Source organism: Spermophilus citellus, assembly GCF_964194105.1.
Source record: "Spermophilus citellus genome assembly, chromosome: 6".
Taxonomy (NCBI): Eukaryota; Metazoa; Chordata; class Mammalia; order Rodentia; family Sciuridae; genus Spermophilus; species Spermophilus citellus.
In genome coordinates this window covers 86,821,957-86,845,059 of record NC_138187.1, presented here as the reverse complement: position 1 = coordinate 86,845,059, position 23,103 = coordinate 86,821,957, and positions in this window count along the sequence as shown.

The window sequence follows — 23,103 nt, the reverse complement described above, 5'->3', positions numbered from 1 at the left end:
AGCAATCAATGAAATTCAAAACAAATAACAGAAGAAAATAATACATCAAAAATGGGCAGATTTAAAAAATTAGTAAAATTCATAAACCTTTTAAAACACTAATGAGATAAATGATAGAAAATTTCCAGTATCAGGAATGAAAGGAATAATGAATGTTACTACAGAAAGTAGACTTAAGAGTTAAAAATTAATTTACACAATTTTATACCAATAAATTTTAATAATTAGATGAGAAACACAATTTACCAAAATGAACAAAAATGAAATAGAAAAGTACAAATAGACATATACCCAATACTTAAATTGAATTTTCATAAAATTAGTAGCCATAAAATAGTGATAGTAAATATACAGGCCTAGATGGTTTCAGTGGTGAATTCTGTTAAATATCATGAAATGCATAATTCCAATCTTACACCAAAATTACAGAAGGAAGAAAATAAGGAAATTATTTCCAACATGTTTTATGAGAACAGCATAACTGTAATAACAAAACCTGGTTAAGATATCAGAAGAAATAAAAGTATAGGCAAATATCCCATATGAATATAATTTTTTAAAAATCATAAAAGATTAGTGATTAAACATTGAGTTTAATGACATAAGGGACTCTTTTGTTTGTGTCTCACCATGAACACATAACCACATTGAATTTATCCCTAAGATGCAAGCTCCTTCAAATGTTTGTAAATCAATCTAAGTTCCTATAAACAGAATAATGCAAAACATATTTACTGGAATAACTGCAGAAAAAGCATTTGAAAAAAGTCAACAAGCTATCCAACAAAACAGATAGATTGTGGTTTGGTCAATTTATTCTTTTTAGTTCTGCCTTACCTATTTTGAGCCTATATAATTAGTGCCTACACATGAAAAATGTTTATGTGTTCCTGGTGAATTGCAATTATTGAAATAATAATGATTATTATAATTTACCATTATTTCTAGTAACAATTTTGGGCTTAAGGCATATTTATTCAGGTATTAATATAGCTACCAGATTCCTTTGGTTTGTATTTGCTTTTTGCACATTGTTTTATTCTTTATTTTCATCATTTTTGAAGTCTAAAAATTAAAGCTTGTCTCTTAAAAGCTGCAGATGATCTTTAAAGCTTATCCTGAAATCTGTAATTTAATTATTATACTTTGTCCATTACATCAAATTGAATTGTAGTATATGTGACTTTATATGTATTGTATTAAGATTTTCTACGTTCCTCATATTTTAGTAATCCTTTTCTCCTCATGTTTCTTGTCTTTTCTCAATTATTTATGCTACTTTTCCATCTAGACATTCCCTATTTGTTTTCAATATTATTATTAATATTTTTATATTAATATTAATATTTCTATATTAAACTTTCCTAGAGTTACAGTAGTTAATAAAATTACCTTAAATATAGTTTAAAACAAATTATCATACTACTGAATAAAATTATCACAAATACGATATTTGGGATATATTAGAAGTTTTACAAATCAATAAGAGAAAAATAACAATCTAATTTGAAGATGAGAAAAAGAATAACCAATTTAGAGAAGAAAATCAAATCACCAAAAATAAATACATCTTTAAATTTAATCATTTAAAATAAATATTTAAAACTGTTGTCTGAAAATAGAAATAAAAATAATGATTAATAGCCTTACAAAATAAGGAGATTCTTTAATCCGCAATAATATGGATAAATCTGGAGGACATTATAATAAGTGAAATTAGCCAGGCACAGAAAGATAAATATTGTAGAATCTCACTTACACATGGAATCTGAAAGCGTCGACCTCACAGAAGTAGAAAGGTGATAGCAAAGGAAGCAAACAAGGTGTTCATCGTATGGCAGAAATCGTCATTAGACAGGAGGAATAAATTCTGAAAATCTGTTGTACAACAGGAAGTATAAGTTAATTATGTACTGCACACTTAAAAATTGCTAAAAGAGTAGATTTTAAATGCTCTAACTACACACACACACACACACACACACACACACAAATAGGTTTGTAATCAGAACTACTTTCATACCTATACAATAAGAATGTGATATTTATTCACAAAATCTTTGTATGTAATTGAGAAAAACTTCAGAAAATACCCAATTATGTTCCCAGAGAAGAAATTAAAATATTGTGTTATATTCTTATAATGTCATAAAGCAATTAAAATTAATGCTTCATACATACATTAATTCAACATGTATACCTTTCCAAAATGTCATGTTGAATAAAAAGCAAATTATAAAAACATTCATATAATATGGTCTCCTTTGTTTTAAAACAAACCAATATACTATATATTTGTATGCATATGAAACAAAAGGGCGAGAACATAGGCAGAAAGGATGAATTTGTATTTTAATATCCAGGTTTCATCTGGGAGGGAGGAAGTAGTATTGATGATGAAGTTTTCACAGATCACAGTTTCCACAGAAAGGTCAGCTCCTGACTTACCTAGGAAGAAGGAATTAGCTTTCTTGCTAATGAGCATGGGGAAAGGGCCAAGCTACTTTATTTCAGAATAACATAAAAAACCGAATAAAGAAAATGGTTGAGGATTCTTCAAGCTTGATAATACTGTGGTAATGAGTATCAGGAAGAGCAGAGAAGACATTAGTTAAGGTATAATTTTCATCAATGAAGAAAACATGAGAACACTTCATTATTGGACCATTTTATGCCCAAGTCTGTTAGAAACAATAACTAATTAGTTGTATCATTTTTGAAAAGTAGTGGTGGGGATGGAACCCAGGACCTGTGCACGTGAGGCAAGCACTCTACCAACTGAGCTATATCCCTGGATTAATAATACATTATACAGTATAGTCTTTATTAGCATAGTATATGTTTCTAAATTGATAAGAGTTTGACCAAGAGTGAAGAAAACAGCATCAAAGTGATGCATTTAGGCCTCAAGTCTACCCACTGAGAAGGGTCTCACCCTCTAGGACAGGTTCCACGGTGGCAGGGAATCCTCTGACCTGATAGGAATTTGGGAGAAAATGGAAGGTCGGGGCCACAGCCCAGTGTGTCCTCCCAATGCCTTCAGCAATCCCCTGAGACTTCCCTCAAGGAGCATATCACCCAGCAGCTAACTGGGGAGTAACCAAAAGGATGAGGTAGAAGGAGAAGAGAACAACACGCGGCAAAAATGGGTCCGAAAAGCTGAGGAGACAGTGTGGAGCCGTCAGGGCCTCCCCATAGCCTGACAAGGATGAGCATTTATATGCTGAGTTGTGAGCATGCGGTCCTATTATCATCTAATTTTCTATGTTCTGCAATAGGAAATAAGAGCTCAGTGCTCAAGGGCACTGCATAACAGGCATCAAAGTGAGATACTCCACATGGCAAAACGCCACACAATGATTTACACCTAATCCTTCTGCTATCTGGGAGAGGAGCAAATATATCTAAACAATGTTGCAGTCTGATTCTGGATGCAAACTACTAGTCCTAAAATATTAGTGTTTCAGTTCTCACATTCGATATTTAAGGGCTTCAAAAGGCAATATACAGCTGACAAATTCAAAGAAAAAGCATTTCTAGGTAAAGTTTTGGGGTACTCCACTTCTTAAGGTACTCCGTTATGTTTGACCAATACCTCAACCTACATTTGAAACTGAAGACTAGAAAATTCTATGGTGAAGGTCCTACCATGGCCATTTTAAGGGTACATGAAAGACAAAAAATCAGGTCATCAAGACCATTTAAGTCTTCCTCCATCTCCATCATCCATCTCACTTTAACTGTGTTAGATGAAATCATAGTTATGGACACAAACTCTTCGCTTTGAAGACTTGCCTATTTGCTATGGTTGTAGGTGCATTTTATTTAAATTAAAAAATACTTTTACTTCTTTAGTTTTAATATGATTTTCACCCTATGCAGACAATGTAAACATACAGCTCTTGTTGTTGCTTCTAAGAGTTCTTCTTTTTTTTTTTTCCTTCTTTGTGTTGCTGGGGATCAGACCCAGGGTCTTGTGCTTGCTAAGCAAGTGCAACATTCCCAGCTGCTATTTAAATTTTTCAAGCTGCTTCTTCTCACATTTGTCACACTGCAGTTCTGTCCATTTTGATAGCACTTGATTTTTTTACCTCTCCGCATCTCAAACTTTGGAATTAGTAGTATCTGAAAGATAAATAGAGAATTAAGGAAGATACATGGTCCCTTTTAACAAGCAGGCTATAGCAACACACATATCTCTGTGTGTAAATGTATCTTACTGCTAAAACACAAAGTAAGTAGTTCAAAAATTAACTCTTATTACAGTGTTTCCAATATGACATATAACTGGAGGTTTATGATTCCAGCTATATTTGTGCCTATCTACCCATGCAAAGAGGAAAAGAGTAGAAAAGCAATCATCTGAATATTTCAGGCAACAGCTTCTGACTTAAGATACCTATCAGATATTTTACTAGGAATATTCAAAGTGATTATAAGGAGCATAATAGATATAAAATTCCTCAATATTGTAGCTTTATGTCACTGTTTCATGAACTCACTCAATTGTTCACATTAACAAAGTCTTAACTGTGGCATAAAAACGTAAAAATACGGATGGCTTGAACATTCTCAGAGATTTGGATCTTCAGCCATATCATCACTTTATTGGTGAGTTTTAAAATACTGTCTACACATACAAGTACATATGTATTTTTTTCTAAATCCAGAGTCTCTTATAGGATGCCATAATATATAGCTATAGGGAAAATAGGTAGCAGAAATAACTAGAGAAAGACTTATAAAGTGAACTTCTGAGCCGCCCAAGCAAAGAAACTTTCTAAGAGATGCTTTGTATTACTGCTTTAAACTTTTTTTTTAAACTACAGCTACAGGTTTTAAAGATTTCTTTGAAACAACTGAAGAGTGAACTTTAATTCATGTTTTTTAAACAAAGGTTATATGAGACTTACAGCAGTCTCACAAAAGAAGAATATCTGCAAGAATTGCACATTACGCTCGGAGTGCAACTGACGTTCAAATTCCTCTACAGGTATTATTTCCCATGAATAGGAACAAAGAGCAAAAACAGTTAAAAAAGCATATTCAAATGTGTGCATAAAAAGGCATGGTAAATGAATACTGTTTAGTTTGCTGACATAATTACTTGAATGTAATTTTTATGAGTCGTAGAAATCTTGGCATTTTCACTGAACCAGATAATTAGACTCTGAATAGAACAGGGTCAGAATAATTAATACATCAAAACTAGATGAACTTTTTCTAATTATTTTTATTTAATCTCTATTATAATTATTGTTATACTCTGCTGAGCATGATTGCCTCATGTTCATAGATTTGAATGCAGTCTTATAGTTGCATCCTGGGACTTTGTGGAATATTAACAAACCGTGGCCTGGAGAAATTAGAATGGTGTAGTTTCATGATGGAATTCTAAATTGGAATTTCATATTTTTCTATATAGTTGCACAAAATTTGTTCCATAATCATAAAAAATATGAATTTTAAAACAAAAGTCTACTTTTCTTTCAAGTTACACTTCTCCAAAGTTCAAGAAAAATTATTTTCTTAGAGGTTTTTTAAAGGCATATCATCAATTATTCAATTCATGTGAAATTTCTCAAAGGGGATTGCATTGAATTTTCCATTAGTTGAGGGTTTTTCATATCATAATAAATCTTAATCATTTGAAAGCAAAGTTATCAACAGGCAGTAAAGATCATTGCCAACTATAATTAAAGACTTCGAAATTCAGGTTAGAAAGTAATGGTATAACTTTCTGGGCGTGATGATAGCTGCTTAGCTACGCCAGACCTGTAAAATAGCCACAAAAAGACAAAACGTAAATTATAAAAGCAGATGAAACCAAGAAGAATGATAAAATATTTTTAAAATCTCAGGGCTAAAAGATTACATAGGACAGTTTATTAAATGATTAGCATCAAATCCATATCTGAATCTCTGAAATAGAAATTGTATAATAAAAAGGTTTAAAAAATTTCTCCACCAAAAAAGGTCAAAGTCCCTGATGACAAAGCTTGGGGCTACTCTAAAATTTGAATTCCTATATTCTAGTTGGTCAGGACCATCTTCCAGCTACCTTGTCGTCAACTGACTCATAGAAGTCCATGACCTCTTCTCATGCAGGACTGAACATTGATGGAGTGAGGAGACACAGGGGAAACAGGAATTTTGGACTAGCAAAATCCTGAAAATAATCCCTTTGTTTAAAATTACCCAGAAACTAATTCAATTCAAAGTTCAAGACAACATAAGCATTATAGTATTCTGTCTCACTTCAGTGTAACCAAGATATTCACATGTTTGTTGTATCCTAGGATTTGTCTAGGGAACCTGCACATCAGTGAAAAGGGGAGTGGAAATGGCAGAAGGTTCTAGCAAACCTAGAATAGACAGCAATGTCCGTCAATGAAAATCATACACTTTGCAAATATCAACAGTGTGAATTTTACCTCATTCAAGCATTTTTTGAAAGGTGGAGTTTGGGGGTGTAGGTCAATGGATAAAAGTGTCCCAGGCACGTGTAAGTGCCTGGATTTCATCCCTAGCACACACAAAATAAAAAGAATTTTTAAAAATTGATACTGAAATAATGAATGCAGCTCATCATTTAAGGAAAAGCAATTGTCATAAGTTTGTAAAATAATTTATATAAAATGGAAAAAATAAGAGAAAAGGAAGAATAAACTGTAAGTGTTGCTGGCAAAATGAAAAAGAATATGAGAGAGGAGATATCATAATGGAAAAATTAATGTCAGCTTTAGCTGTAGTAAAGAACATAACTGACATTGTAGAAAATAAAAAATACTGATAAAGACAAAAAGAAAATATATAATAATCATAATATGATAAGCTGCTGTAGAGGGGAAAAAACAAAACAGAAATATGTGTCTAAATAATTGACTTCCATTGGAAATGAATCAAAATGAGTGATTAAACAATTATCCATTAAAAGAGAACACTTTCCATACTTAAAACAAAACAACAGTTTGAGTATTCAGGTAAAAAGCATTCGCTAAATCCCACCAAATTTTAGATATAATGAAAAAAATTAGAATGAACTTGGTAAAGTTTTTGGTTTCCAAGTTTAATTAAAGAAATCCACAATCATTTGGTCTGAAAGAAAAAAAAAGAAAGTTAATTACAGATTTCAGATTTTATTTAGCTAATAGTGCCAGAGTACACTGCAATAAGAGGAACAAGTTTTAAGAAGAAAAATTCGTAGTCCAAGAATATTTTAACCAAACATAAACCAATTTATGTTCTGAACTAGAATAATTTTCATACTCAAATATATAGATTACAGAACACACACACACACACACACACACACACATACACACATAGATATCTGTACGTAAGTTATGTGTGTGTGTGTGTGTGTGTATCAGCAGGCTGAGAGAGTAACAATATTTTAAAATTTGAAGATTGGGATATTTAAGTCTGACATTACTGTATCATATACTAATACTGGTTAAAAATATATTTCCAGCCAGGCGCAGTTTCGCATATCTATAATACCAGCAGCTTGATCTCAAAGCAGAAGGATCATTAGTTCAAAGCCAGCCTCAGCAAAGTCAAGGAAATAAGCAACTCAGTGAGAACTGTCTCTAAAAAAATACAAAAATAGGGCTGGGGATGTGGCTCAATGGTTGGGTGCCCTTGAGTTCAATCCCCAGTACTTCCTCCATACATATATACATATATTTAACATGCAGATAAGAGCTAACTTAAAAAGTCAGACATTGGCATACTTTCACATTCAAAGAAATAATATATATGTAACATAAGTGATATCATGAGTAGTATGTAAGAATATAATTTAATCCTAATTAAATTTAATAATTCCACATTCCAATAAGTACCAAATTTAGAGCAGGATCATAAATATATTATGGGATTTATACAAAGAGATGCAACATCATTTTATTTGGGGAATGCAAATTCAAATTATTTGGAGTAAAATGTGCTTCTTGGAAAATAATTCTTAAATTAGATTCTTAACTTACATTAGCTAAATATTAATGTAAAGTAAAATTTATAAAGTAAAATTTTTTAGAAAAAATAAATGACGTAAGTGTGTTCCCAGAATAGTCACTTAGTCAGAAATACGAGAAAATTCAGAAAGTGAATAATTAAATATCACATGTCTTCCATAACAAAACTGAAATTTTCTCTTACCATCCTCAAGAAGTAGATGAGCAGGTTTTTTTTTAATGAGAAAATGACATGACATAATATTGTGTTCCATGACATGTATCATGTCTATTTAATCATGCAACTTTAAGTTTGTCAATAGTATTAGAGAAAATAGTTTCATGAATATTAAATTATATGTGGCTTTCATTTACCATAAACTTTTTCTATCCCTAGCACTATATTTATAAAAGTTTCTGAGGATGTAGTTGATTGTGGTGGGGCATAGCCAAGCATGGATGGGACCCCAAGGTTCTATTTCCAGAGACCGGGAAGAAAAAAAAACTTACTTGAATAATCAGACTTGACATATGCAAGCAAACATCTGACGTAAGTGTTATCCATCTTTTTACAGATGAATAAATTAAAACTAAGGAGTATGTCATATAATAATGTAACTTACAGGGGTTGTTAGAATCTAAGAAATGCAAGGCTGAAAATAAAACTATAACCCAAGATAGTTTTCAATAGGGGGTTTATGGTAAGGAAGAGGAATATGGAATAGAAATAGCTATAGTATAAAGAATGGTTTAAAGTGGGGAAAAAAATCTCTAAATAAAGGGCTATCATCTCAAAGGGAGGCCTTGCAGTTATAAAGTTAAGAAGCCATTAAATATGAGGCTTCAATGTTAAATTTTAAGGCAAATAATAAGAGAAAATTTCAAAGAAATGCCAACAAATGTGCATTGTCAACCTGTTCTGGATTTCCCATACATAAAACTTTTCATTAAACCACTCTTCTTAATTTCTCTACTTTGTTTCTCCCTCCTTTTTACTTATTAGTGTCTACATTAAAATGAAGAAATCTTGTTTGTCTGTTTAAAATACAAGATTAAAATTGTTCTTGTAAAAAAATGTTAAGTAGGGTCATTTCTACTTTTAGAGTACAAATTCATCTACTAGCTAATGTATTCATCACCTTGCATGTTTATATAAGTATTTGCCGAATTTCAGTCTCCTTTCATTTTTTTATGCATAAGATTCCAGTTTGGAAAAAAATAGGCATATGTCATATTTTTCTCTCAGTCACACAATGTTCATATTTGCAAGTTTCCTGTTTCCGTGAGATTGGTTCATTTCACTGCCTCAGATGCTTGATGTGCTTCTTGGAATTTTAGTAGTTTATAGGTAAGCATTAACTTACAATTGATAGAAGAAATCAGACTCAAGTCCCTGGGCTTTTCCATTTGGCAGATCTTTTATTCTAGTTTTCATGTCTGAATCGTTGACTAGACTTAAAATACAGAAGAATTTCTGCACATCTTTTAATGACCTTAGTTAAAAACATTTTTATTTATGTAGTTTAGAGAGACCCACAGAGAAAGCAGACTTTCAGGAAGATTGCCTCAACCCAGAGAATGAGGAAATGACTGAGAACAAATATTAACCAAACCAAGTATGTATGTAGCAGGCCAGAAGTAAGAGTAGACAAATTATAGAATCTGTACATTTTGTGAAATGGGAATTTGCCTTTGGCAATGCCTAGGAAACCATGAAACCTGGAAAAGAAAAAAGTAGACTTAAAAATCTGCAATCACTACATGGAGAGTCATTTGTCAAAGAATTTTCCTTGTATTAAAAACGTGAAGAATTAGCATGGTTTTTATCACTTGCATCAGATCCTGAAGCTTACTTGTATGAATTTCATATTTAAATACATAAACACACTTTGAAATAAAATTGCAAGCCCCTGGAATGTGGAAATACTTTCATCTCTGTTCTAAAAGTACTTTTCTTCACATTCTCTACTTTGAATACTTTACCATACTGACAGCCAGAGTCCTCGAAAGACAGAGGACACACAGCACAACCAAGATTTGTAAATAATAATTTGTAAATAACAAAATATCTACCAAGTCATAAATGTTTAGTACACTGTTCCTTAAATAACTCTTATGAATTACAACTGGCATTCATTGTTTTGCATTGATTTGCAAATGTAAAGGTCAAAAGAAAACAGTATCCCATGTGAAATTCAGATATACATACATGGTCATCTTCCATTTTGTAACATCAAGCTATTTCTAAAGCCCTGCTCTGAGATAGATGGTTCCTAAAATCACATGACCTCTCACATGTGTTTATGCACAAAAATTTAAATAAACATGCTTTGTCTTTCAGAGTCTTATAGTTTTCAAATATTAGAAAGAAATTATTAATTATTGCCTATCATTTGTTTTTATTGAAATCTGGAGATCTTCTTTCTTGATGCATTTAAAAATTACTTCTCAAGTATAAGGTCAATAGATACTAGTATATAATTTGTCAGGACCTCATTTTCCATTCTTCAAGATTCAGGTTAGTACAGTCCTTAAAACTCTTTTTCAAAAATCTTTGGCTAAATTTCTCCCCAAAAATTGAAGCCAAATCTTAAAACTCTCAAAATGAAAAATACAAAATGTATAACACTTGAACATTGTTCAAGTTTTTAAATCATAAATCATTACATATAGTCTAAAGCAAAGTTATCAATCACAGAAGGGAATGATTTCATCTTGAATTATCTGTTTGATTTTATATATACTTTCATATATATGTCATATAAGACAATATTACATATGGTATATGTAGGTGGTATTGCAAATTTATCTTCCTTTATGAAAACACAGTTTAATATTTTCAACTTCAGCTTTAAAATAAATGGAAAACTTCAAGTGTACCAAGTAGTTTTACTCTGTTTACAAGAAAGGGAAAGCAAGTTTTAAAAATTAGTCATATTGCACAATATAATCATCTGAGAGAGCGTAAGAAAAAATATGCAGGTTGTTTTCAACTGCTCCTAAAGTAGGTCATACTCTTATGTGAGAATAAGACAGTGATGTGAAAGGACAGAACCAGTCTATCTGTGGTTCCTAATCATGTCTTTCCCCAATTATAATTGATTGATTTCTTAGTCCACATGTGTAAGGACTACTTATAGAAAACAAAAAGTGAATATCAAGAAACTGCTTTTATCTTACCAAGTTTGTTTTTGTGGCTTTACAAGTATATCCTTATATATAAATATGTATCTCAACATAGGAATGTAAAAATCTATGTATGTAAATATAGAATAACTTTAACAAATATTAAATTTCACTTTACATGCTATGATAAAGTATGTAATACCATTGAATAATAATTTCCTACTCATTCAGTGTTTCTGTGCTGCTGTAAAGAAAAAGGAAAATGTGGGTTGGAGCTGTAGTTCAGTGGTAGAGCATTTGCCTAGCACATGTGAGGCACCAAGTTTGATCCTCAGCACCACATAAAAATAAATAAAGAAAATAAAGAAAAATAGAAATTTAAAATTTGGTACTTGGAAGATTCTAAGTTTTCCTGTTCTTGCTACATTTAGCCATAATGTGATATTCTATAGAAGTTCCATTCTATTTTGTTGTTTTCGATATTTTGTGGTTTTTGTTTTGCCATTTTTTTTTTTTTAGAGAGAGAGGAGGAGAGAGAGGGAGAGGGAGAGAGAGAGAGAGAGAGAGAGAGAGAGAGAGAGAGAGAGAATATTTTTTAATATTTATTTTTCAGTTTTCGGTGGATACAACATCTTTATTTTATTTTATGTGGTGCTGAGGATCGAACCCAGCGCCCCATGCATGCCAGGTGAGTGCGCTACCGCTTGAGCCACATCCCCAGCCCTGTTTTGCCATTTTGTAATATTTTTAACCATTTTAATTTCCATTGAAGGTGGAACAACATAGTTTTAAAAAGCTAATGAAGGTTACATTAAAGTTCTTCTAGTATAAACCATTACTTCCTAACTGTAAAGTCGAATTTTTAAGCTTTATTTACAAAGAAAGGCATTACATACATAGGCAAAGATATTTAAGTTAAAGTGGGAATAAAGAGGTAAATTTTATGAACTAAGAAAAATTAATCTTTATTGATTAACTTTACATACTCATGAAGCATTCATTACTCTTTATTTTACCTTATAAATATAATTATATTTTTCACAGTCATCAAAATACTAATCTGAGCTCTTTCTCCTTATATAACACAGGACACTATTCATAATCAAGTCCCCTTGTTCAGGTGAATGGATTGAGATCTGTTGCTCCAAGCTGTGGTTTCTCATACCTTCATAATTATAGTTAATGTTTGAGTTGATGAGAATTCAGATGTTTTCCTATTCTAACTCCACACAAAAGTCATTATAAAAAATACTTTTATAATGTAGGTGTATCTAAAATTTATTTTTTAAAAACTTTTTTCCCTGATTAGCAGTTTAAAACTCGTTCATTCTGAGAAATTTATTGCAGTTACTTATTTCAACTACAACCACTCATCTGAAGTATATTCCCACAGTGTACAGAGGCCACGGGAAGACGTGATTTAGACTACAGTGCTTGAAGGAAGTGAACGGTATTACTGCTCTGTTGCAGAAACAATTATACAGTAAATCTTTTCTTCAAATTTAGTCACCTACAAGCTTAGAACCCTTCACTGGCAGAAGGAAAGATGGTGATCTGTTTGCTCATCCCTCTCACCTGTATCTCTCTCTCTCTCCCTCTCTCTCTCTCTCTCTCTAGCTTTTCCTTCCTTGCACTACTTGGCATTCTCATTGAACATCATCAACTATCTGAAGAATGATTGTGAAGAAGGAAGCTGTCTTGTCCTCCTGAGTGTGGGGTGGGCCAGAAAGCAAGCAATCCAAAAAGATTGTGAGATGTGTGTTGGAGAGTCATCCAGCATGTTTTGCACTTTGATGTCCTAAGAAACTTAGGACGCAAGAGTAGTGGCCCTAAATTGCATTAAGTGATCTATGTGTATTTTGGAGACAAAAGCTGTCATTGCCATCCAGTGGCAACCTAAGTTATTGCATGTTCAGGAAGTCCCCATTTGTTTTGCCTGGGAACTAAATGGAGATTGACAAGTTGTCCTGCATCTTAAATAGAAAATAAAATACACTGTCTTTGTGTATTTTATCTAAAATTCCAGGTATGTGATAAGCAAATGGAAGTAGTTTTCAAGTTTCTTTCATTTTAAGTTTGAGTTTGTTTTCTTTCTATGTTTGGATACAGGATGTGTAGAATGAAAATATTTTTCGTCAAGTATATTCATTTGTATTTTTGAATTAAGATTTAAAGCACTTATATGGTTCCCAAATGATCATTACTGTATAAAATAAATTAATCTTCACTGATAAAAACTCAGTGATTAGGTCCATTCATTTCCAATAACATTATATTCTAGAGATTTATTGATATTCACACGGAGGCTGGTATCATATTGACGTAAGGTCTCCAGGTTAAGGGGGAAGGAGGATAGAGTACATATGTGTAATAAACATATAAACTGGTAAAGAAAAATCAGGCATGGAGACAGATTTGTCCTCATCAATTTGGCGAGGAAAGGCTCATTTTTCATTATTGCATAACCTTGCTGACTTCAGTATTTATTCCACATATATAAAAAACGTTTTCTATCATATGTTTTTTTTCAATGCTAGAATCTAATCCAGGGCCTCAGCTCATGCTAGGTAAGTGCTCTAAAACTAAGATACTCTCCTATCCCCTTCTGGGCAAATTTCAAAGTAAGTCCCATTTAAGCCCTTTTGCTTTGAAATAATTAACAATCCACATTGCCCTACTTTCAGCAATATTTAATATAAAATCTTATTTTACTCTTCCTGCAAAACTCATATCTTCTAGCATCCTCAAGACCTGGATTGTCTAGATAATATGTGTTGATTAATCTTCATTTCATATAATTCAATAGAGTTAACCCAAACACATAGTACACATTCAGGGGTTCCCTGCATCTGCCTACCAATTATGCATGTGTAACTCCTATGTTGTTGTTTTAAAAACTCTGAAAACTTTTTCTAGGCACTGATTTTTAATGTTGCATTGCTATTTGTTTTTCATTCATAAGATAAGGCTAAAAAGAGAAATGAGATCTTATAAGAAAGAGTGTATTTTGCATTTTTTTGTCAGTGAGGTTATGTTACCTAAGAAAGTGAATGGCTTTATTATGTGGAACACATATTTATATTTTTCCTATGTGAATACAGATTTATAATGCATTAAAGGTAATCCAAAAAGCTAAAATGAAAATTGAGTTAATCTGAGATTTGTTTCCTCTGTGTTTCTGCTAATCAGGCTGTAGGGGTCCTTTGACACATAAATAACTGTTCGTTTACTTTGGACTCAGTGGTCTAAGCTATTTTCAACAAACTGACCTGCCAAATAGCTTCAAAACTAAAGAAAATAATAATAATAAAAAAGATATGTATAAGGAATGTATATATTAACACCTGACTCATAATGATTCCTTTATTTTAAAAGGATTTTATTAAGCAGAATCAAATCCAATGTATAACTGAATGAACTCTTCATGTATATTCATCAGTTTAAGAACTTTGAACATTTTCCTTTAAAAATAAAATGTTGGTATTTGTTACTTTTCTATTTTTCTGTTATATATTTGCTCGGTATGTAAGTAAATGCTTTCTTCCAGTAAAGTTGGAATTCATCCAAATTGCAACAACAAAAAAATATCTGTGTACAGTTAAGTATTCCTAGAAGCATTATTTAATGCCCACTTTTCCTTTGTTTGGACTGCATGTATTTATCTTCTGCTCTTCAAACCTTGAGTCTGCACACTGAGCTGTCTTTGTAGAGCTATCTATTTAGTCATTTTAACTAATCTTTTTATTACTAATCTTATTTAAAATGCACACATACCATTCATCACTGTGTTCTGATCTTGATTGCTGTTTTTTTTTTAAGAAGGAGAGAGAGAGAATTTTTTAATATTTATTTTTTAGTTATCGGCAGACACAACATCTTTGTTGGTATGTGGTGCTGAGAATCGAACCCGGGCCGCACGCATGCCAGGCGAGCGCGCTACCGCTTGAGCCACATCCCCAGCCCCATTGATTGCTGTTTTGAGAACATGTGAGTTTATGAAGTACAGCATTGATATTATCATTCCAGATCCAGTGTCATATGATCATTTAAGAGTTTTCCAATGGCTTTGTCATTGGATGTGCAAGAGACAAAAAGGACAATAGGAAGCAAGAAAGGATAGAAAGAGTTTTGGGGACAGAGCAGGGCAACCAATGGGTCTTAATGCCAGGAATTATTTTCATGTACTGAGTGTTAACTATTGTCCTGAGTTTTGCAGTTTTGTGGACTTAAATTTTGAATATTGAAATAATTCATTTTCATGGTTTTCCCACTGAAAACTCTCTTAACTTGGTCCTCTGAATCTGGGAAATAATCTAGTACCCTGTTTCTAAAAAATAATATACTTAAATCTGGCCTGTTTTCCTCCACTCAACAAATATGCATTGAGAAGTTACTAGTTGCAAGATAATGTGGTGCAACATAGAAAAATAAGTCATCTGAATACAACACTTTAGTGATACTAGAATTTATAACTGGTGGTTGACATTGCTTTCATGAGTCTTACTTTGTGTTTCCACTTGAAACAGCTTCCTAGAATTCCATACCCAGATCATATTTCTTGCATGTCTCATATTGACTTCAGTGACTAAGGTGAAATATGTTGAACAGACATAACTTAAAAATTATTTTAGTATCAACTAAAGGAGAAAAACTTTTAAAAATACAATGCTGGCATTTAACAAAAATGAAAACCTAAGCTATATATATAATATTTGAAATCTTAGGAAGAAAAATTGCATGCCAGGGAAACAAATGATAAACATGCTAACCTTCATACCCATTGATTCCATGTGTGTTGCCTGGCATTGCCAGACCCACTGAACATGACCCTGAGTTCTATAGATGGTTCTGATGAAAGTTAGTGAAGATTTTTCTGTATTTTTATAATGTCCTGTGATTGCAAACTTGATGTAAATAAGGAAAGATAAAGGAAGCCATTAAGAACCTCAAAGTGTGGTTGATTCAAAATAAATAAAAATAAGAATATAAATAAATGTGATCCATTATGAAAACAGGCCTCATTGAAAGTGAGATCCTTTGTCATCCTATTTTTTTAGCAACTTAAGAACTTTCCAAAATCACACTTATGATAGTTTCTAAAATGTATAAAATTGCAATACAGAGAAAAATGAAAGTAACAAAACAAACAAATGTTACTGCCAAAACCAAAATAGATCATTTATACTTTTAAAATTTATATGCTTAAAAAAACTTATTTAACAAGAATTTGGGCTAAATTATATGGGATGTGTTAGGGTTTTAAATAAGACTAATGACAACCGTGTACAGAGAATATACCTTTTCTCAAATACACATGTGATTTCTGGAATCTAACATCTTTGCTGATTCTCTTAGACCAAAAGCTAGTCTGATGAAAGAAATTAATACCATGATAATTCTGGGCATTATATTCCAATTAAAAGTGAAGCTAGCAAATTCTGTCTTGTATTTAACTTGATTTCCAGAGCTATTATTTTTGAAGATTCCATCTGGGTAAGGGATGCAGAGAAGCTAATAAAATCCCATCTAAACCACCATGCCACTATTAGTTATCCAGGAAAACAGTGTAATTCCCTATCAAAATGAAACATTTTTATACGTAATGTAAATATTCTTTTCTAAAAGCATAAAGTGTACACTTTGGGAGAAGAAACACAACTTGGGAAGGAACTCTAAAGGCTTGCTTTTTATCTGATGTTGATTAAGAATTAAAATACAAAGGCAGAGCAATGCCTGGATGTTTGAAACACCCACACTAACTCTGTTCCCATGAATTTTCAATCCTTTGAAACATGCAAAGTTTTAGTACATTCACAAGTGATTGTTGCATAATGTTTGATTTGCATAATATTTATTTCAGCTAAATCTTATTAAAAATGCTAAAGAATCTCAAAATGCAGTTGATCAAAATATGTGAATATAAATAAATAGAATTCTTTATTAAAACAGGGATCCTTGAAAGTAAATATTTTTGTCATCCTATATATTTTAGCAACTATTGCAACACACTTGAAAGATTTCCAAAACCACATTTATGATAGGTTTTAAAACTTTAGCATTAGTAATAGATCCAAAAGATGACATAGGAGGATGCCATAAATCCCTCAATCTTAATAAAGAAAGGGTAAAACTCTTTTGATTATCTTAATGTGACTGACTTTCCTCCTTGAATCATACAAAATCCAATCAGAAAATAAAATCTGTTTAGTAAGTCAACACAGACTGTGTAAAAGATAAATTTATTAACTGTAACAGAGGATTGGAGTCCTGATTTGGGATAATAAGAAGGTAACTCTACAAACAAAGAATAGCAATTTCTGCCTCTAAAACTGAGGTCATGCACCCAAGGGAAGCACAGATCTGCAAGAGAATCCTTCCCCCAGGACGAAATGCAGACCTTCTTGGGATGGCATGGTAGTGGCCCACAGAATGCAGCAGAAGCTCACTAAGGTGCCATGCCTGCAGTGGTGCCTGGAAATCTGCCTATTCAGATGCCAGAGGACAGGCATTCATGGAGAGGTGTCCAAACACGACTTACCTGGTGTCTCTTAGTAGGAATGATACACTGGAAAACCTCCTTCTTGGCCAGAGGAGGCTGCACGCATTGCAGCAGACTGCTGAGACAACACAGATTGAACATAGCATAAAGATCCCCTTTGGCCTTCAGGCCCCTTTTCAATCCAGAGAAAAGGTGTAAGGGCAGGAGAGAAATCATGAGGAGTCACAGAAGGGCAATAAAGGTTTCTGTGGAGCTAAATCACAATACCCTGGTAATTGATGGATCAATCTTTCTGAATTTAAAAGAGGTCATCAGTGGATTTTGTTCTGAATCTGTGATGTGGCACCAATGCAAATTGTATTGCGTTTTCATTCCAAAGATTGGAATTCTTTTTCCCTGCATAGTACTGAACAGCATAGATGGTTCAATTACACATTCGCCCTTTCTTTTTTTCAGGGCACAACATTTCCAGACTCTCTTGCAGCTAGATGGGGCCATGTGTCTTAGTTCTGACCAAAAAAATTTTACAAGGATGCAGGATGTATGATTTCTAAGTCCTCACCTTTAAGGAAAAGGTATGGATTTTAGTTCCCAGTTCTCCCCTGGTGGGTACTGGGAAGTGGACCTACTAATGACCATAAAGACCATGCAAATGAAAACAAAACCCTAGAGATACTGGAAGAAGGGAAATGCTGTCTGACCTCTCCAGGACTGTAACAGGAAAGAATTGCATATCAGCACAAATTGTATGTGAAAGAAAAAGGAGAAAGAAATCTTTATTTAATTCAAGCTGTTATTATTTTGAGTCTTTGCTATAATATTATTTCATGTTTTGTATGGCATCTCCAAAACATGGTTGATGAGAAAATTTGCAAATTGATTAAATATAAAGAAAAACAGGCCTATTAATCAAAAATCTTTCCTGGAAAGACCATAGAAATGCAAAGTCAGCAGATATTTTAGATAAATGTGGGAAATAATGGTTCCCTTGGTAATTTAAGACCTGTTATTAGTTCATTTTCTAAAATCATTTCACTACTGCTTGAAATCTAACAATTATATCTAGATGGAAGCATATTTATCAAGTATTTCATTATATTGTCATTATGAAGATAAGATTTCTGTCTCTAATGCTAAAAAATGACGAAGAGACATGATTCTAAAGCATATGTTGATAAGGTTAAGTCTACATGAATAGAAGTGTGTCCTCCCACCTTGGGATTCCTCATTTATCCAGAGGAATCTTGATGTTATTGATACTGTGTGTCTCTGCTCAGCTTCTCCTTCAAGAATGAAGAACTAAGTATCCCATTTCCAGGGCTTGCTGTTGCCTGGTAACTCTAATCTAGTCCCACCTTGGAATTGCTGTCAGGTAGAGGACCACTTTGCTTCAAGGCCCAACACTCCTTCAGAGAGGAACCCATATTCAATGATAGTCTGATGAGGATATAAAGACCCAGGTCCCCTACGTCAACATGAGACTATTAACCAGGTTTAGTGGCACATGCTTGTAATTCCATCATTGTTAAAGATTGAGATGAGAGGATCACAAGTTGAAACCCAGCTTGGGCAACTTAATAAGACTCTGTTACAAAATAAAAAATAGAAAGGATTGGAGATGTAGCTCAAATGGTAGAAAAACCCTGGGTTCAATCCCCAGAACAAAAATAAATAAAAATAAATAAATAACACCACTTCGAAGGGAGATTCAGCCTAGGAACTTCCTGGGGGTTGAGGTCTTCATTATGACTGTTAACACCCAATTTCTTTTTCTGAGCCATTTTGCTTCCTTTCCTTGTCCTTCTCACTTTGGTTACAAGAGCACTTTGTAATAAACTTCCAGCTTGTTGATCGTTTTTTTCCTACCTCTTCTAATTTGATTCAGAATTACCTAATTTTAGGTTATTGGCACAAGATTTTTTTTCGATTAGTCAGTCATGAAACTTATTAAATAAATATTCTGGTTCTTAAATTATTTTTAGAGGTCATCTTTAACATCTAGTAAGAACTCACTAATTCAACATAACAGGGGAGGGGACGTAATGGTTATTCTTTTTTAGCCATGTTACTTTTAAGTTACTCTATGTTACCAAACAATAAGTATAAATTTAAATAATGGAAAATGATAATTTGAGAGTATCTATATCAATTAATAAAATGCTACAGACACCAAAGACTTTTCCCATAGGAAACCTGGTAACTTCATTGTTCAAAACAAATTCAAAGCATACTAAAATGATTTATGATTAAAAATGCACAGTTTGCTGTCAGATTTAAGTTTGGTTAAGTGTACTTTTAACTATGTGATCATAGAAAATTCACTCCACCTCTTTAGGCTGTGTTTGCAATTAGGATAATATGATTCCCTCCATAAACATTTGAAAATTAATAGAAATAACATCCCCACTTTCAGTCACTGACTAGTAATAAGTTCATAATTAGTGGATGTTCTAGCTTATCACAATTGCATTCTACTAGCATTCAAAGGGCTCAGATGTGATACATTGCTGCCCTTCCATTTTAGATGATAACTGTTTTCTTCTCATGTACATTCACCTTTGTATGACCAAATCCATATTAGCAGGATCATAATTAGTGAGATTAGATAGTATTTTTTGTCGTTTGTATACTATACAATGATTAATCTTCCAAATAAAATGTGACTTTGATATTCATTCTGCATCAAATTTTAGAATTTTGTGGGTGAATAAAAGATTGTTCCCTAGTTGAATGCAATGACACTCTTATCAAGTTCAGATGAATTATCTTTCGCCTTACAAGACCTTCATCAGTAAAATGTCTTGAAGAATGATGTAAGAACAGAAAAAAATTTAATATACATTGTTGTGAACAATAACTCTACATGGAGAAACTCCTTCAGCATAATTTGTAGCTTCAATGTAAAGTGTATTCACACACTTTTATTCTGCAAAAGAAAGTAATTTAAATATTTATCAAACATGATTTACATGAAAATGCCATCCTACTTTTCATTTATGTTGCTGTTCTTGTGTCCCTCAGAGTTGCCTTCTTTAAATATACATTTGGAAACAAATTATATTATGATCCAAAATATAAAAAGTAAATCCAGTTGTGGAATGGGGGAACTCAGAGGGGGAAACTGTGACTGCAGGCACAGTGAGAAAGAAACTAGCTTGTTGAATTTTCACACACTGAACTACTGAGCAGGCTTATTTAAATCTATTTTCATTTATGAATTATACATGGCTATCATCACTGACGTACTCTCCTAGGGTAAAAAAATAAAAAAATTTAAACGACAACTCACTGATAAGCTGTCAAATGGGGAAAAATCCACTCATTTCCTCAAATCTCTGGTTGGTGTTTTTTTGTTTGTTTGTTTTTAAATATTTTGAATGATTTTCTGGCCATGCCTTTGGGTTACCTTTGACTTTCCAGAAAGAAATAGAGAAGCCTGCTTGATGTCATTTTTCACTTTCAATGCATAACAAATCTGCATATGGATTTGTGAAAACAATAACAAGGAGTGTGAGGGTTATGTGGATTTCTCTCCTTGCCTGGGCCAGCAGGTAAGATTATGCAGGTGTTTGCCTGCAGGAGAATCCTGCTAATTAGGGAACAAACTAGGCAGTGGAAACCAATCTGCAGGTATTTTCAGGTAAAACTGTTGAAGTGACAAGTCTATGGAATGATTTGCATCCTGTTGATAACTAGAAAGTTTTCCTTTCTTGATTAAACTCACATACCCTTATGGATAAGATGTGGGCATCACAAGGCAATGTATAAATATCTTTGCATAAAAATGTCAACAGAAGCAACATCAACAATGAAACTTTTCATGATGGTAATAAAAAAAAAGTCAGCATAAAGTTCATGTAGCTCAGAAAGGCTCCTCCTGGCTGCTACCTTTGCTACTAGAGCCAGTAATTTTCCAGCACTGAATAATGGTCGCCAAACTTCACCTCTGCCCTGCCATGGCCCTGACTTCTAATGGCACAAATTCCTAACAGCACAGTCTCATCCATCATCTAAATTATTTGTTTACAAAGTATGCCAAATATTTTCAGTACTGGGTTAAAGAGACATAGTGCCCGCCCTAAAGGGCTTAATCACCTAGTCCAGGATGACACCCTTGGAAATGCTAGTTTGTATTTCCTTGCTTTGTCTATTGGACTTGAACATAAGCTACAGCCAGAAAACCAGCTATAAGCCCTGGCTTTAAAGAAAAGGTATTTAAAAAGTCACAGTATTACCATATTGTGATAGTAGAGTTATCAGAGTAGCATATCATATTAGCTCATGGCCCCTTCTTTTCCAAAAAGAGAAAAATGAATGACAGAAATTTTGGAATTTCTATTTCATAGGAAAGGCTATGGAAGAAGGTCAGTAGTGATGATTCAATATAACCACGTTGTAGAAAATTAGGAATGAGTTTGTAGACCAAAACATTTAGGGATAATTACTATTTAGTTTCAAAGAACTCAGCATGATTGCTATAAACACACACACACACACACACACACACACACACACACACACAGTCTCATTTCAGAAATATTCTTAAAATTAAAATGGTATTCAGATAGTTAGAACTTATCAGAAAATGTTCAATCATATCTCCCCATGCATAGAAAAGGAAATTGATATTAATGTTACTTTTGCTCATTAGAATGCATTTTATTTAGTCAACTATTTTATTTCATTACACATTTTCCAAAACATGTAGGTTCAATCAATGAGGAAATATCCATTAGTTTTAAAAATTATAACTGAACATCTGTACTTAGTACCCAAGGAATAAATTCACACCCTATATTTAAAATAGAAAAGCAAGAGGTAATATAAAATGGATGCATGGAATTCACCTCCTCTGTTATGATGCAAGATTTTAACTTAACATGCTGAGTGTTGCCATCACTACTAAGAAGGAAATCTTAGACGACAATAATTTTAAATAATTTTCAATGGAAAACTTCTATATTATGTGACATTGTTCCCTTTGGTGGTTCTCATGAGTTTAATATAACTTTTCACATCCTATTTTCAATCAGATACAATTAAAAGATTCAGATTTAAGGACTGGATTTTATGTGGTCCATTTGAATCAAACCATATGGCTGAAGACCCAGAAATAATACACTGAATAAATAAACTAACCTGTCTAAATTAGCAGCAATGAAACAAAAGCCTTCTGAATCTCAGCACCATCATGTTTACTATATGATCTGAGACATAATTCAAGAAATATACTTTACTAGGTTAATGCCAAATTTATAAAGTGTGTAGGGTAGCATTTTGATTAAAGACATTGGATTTATATTAAGAATTATACAATCGGGGCTGGTAATATAGGTCAATTGGTAGAGTGCTTGGGTTCAAGATTCTGGGTTCAATCCCCAGCACCATATATATATATATATATATATATATATATATATATATATATATATATATATAAAGAGAGAGAGAGAGAGAGAGAGAGAGAGAGAGAGAGAGGGAGGGAGGGAGGGGGGAGGTTAGTAATAAGATTTTTGTAAA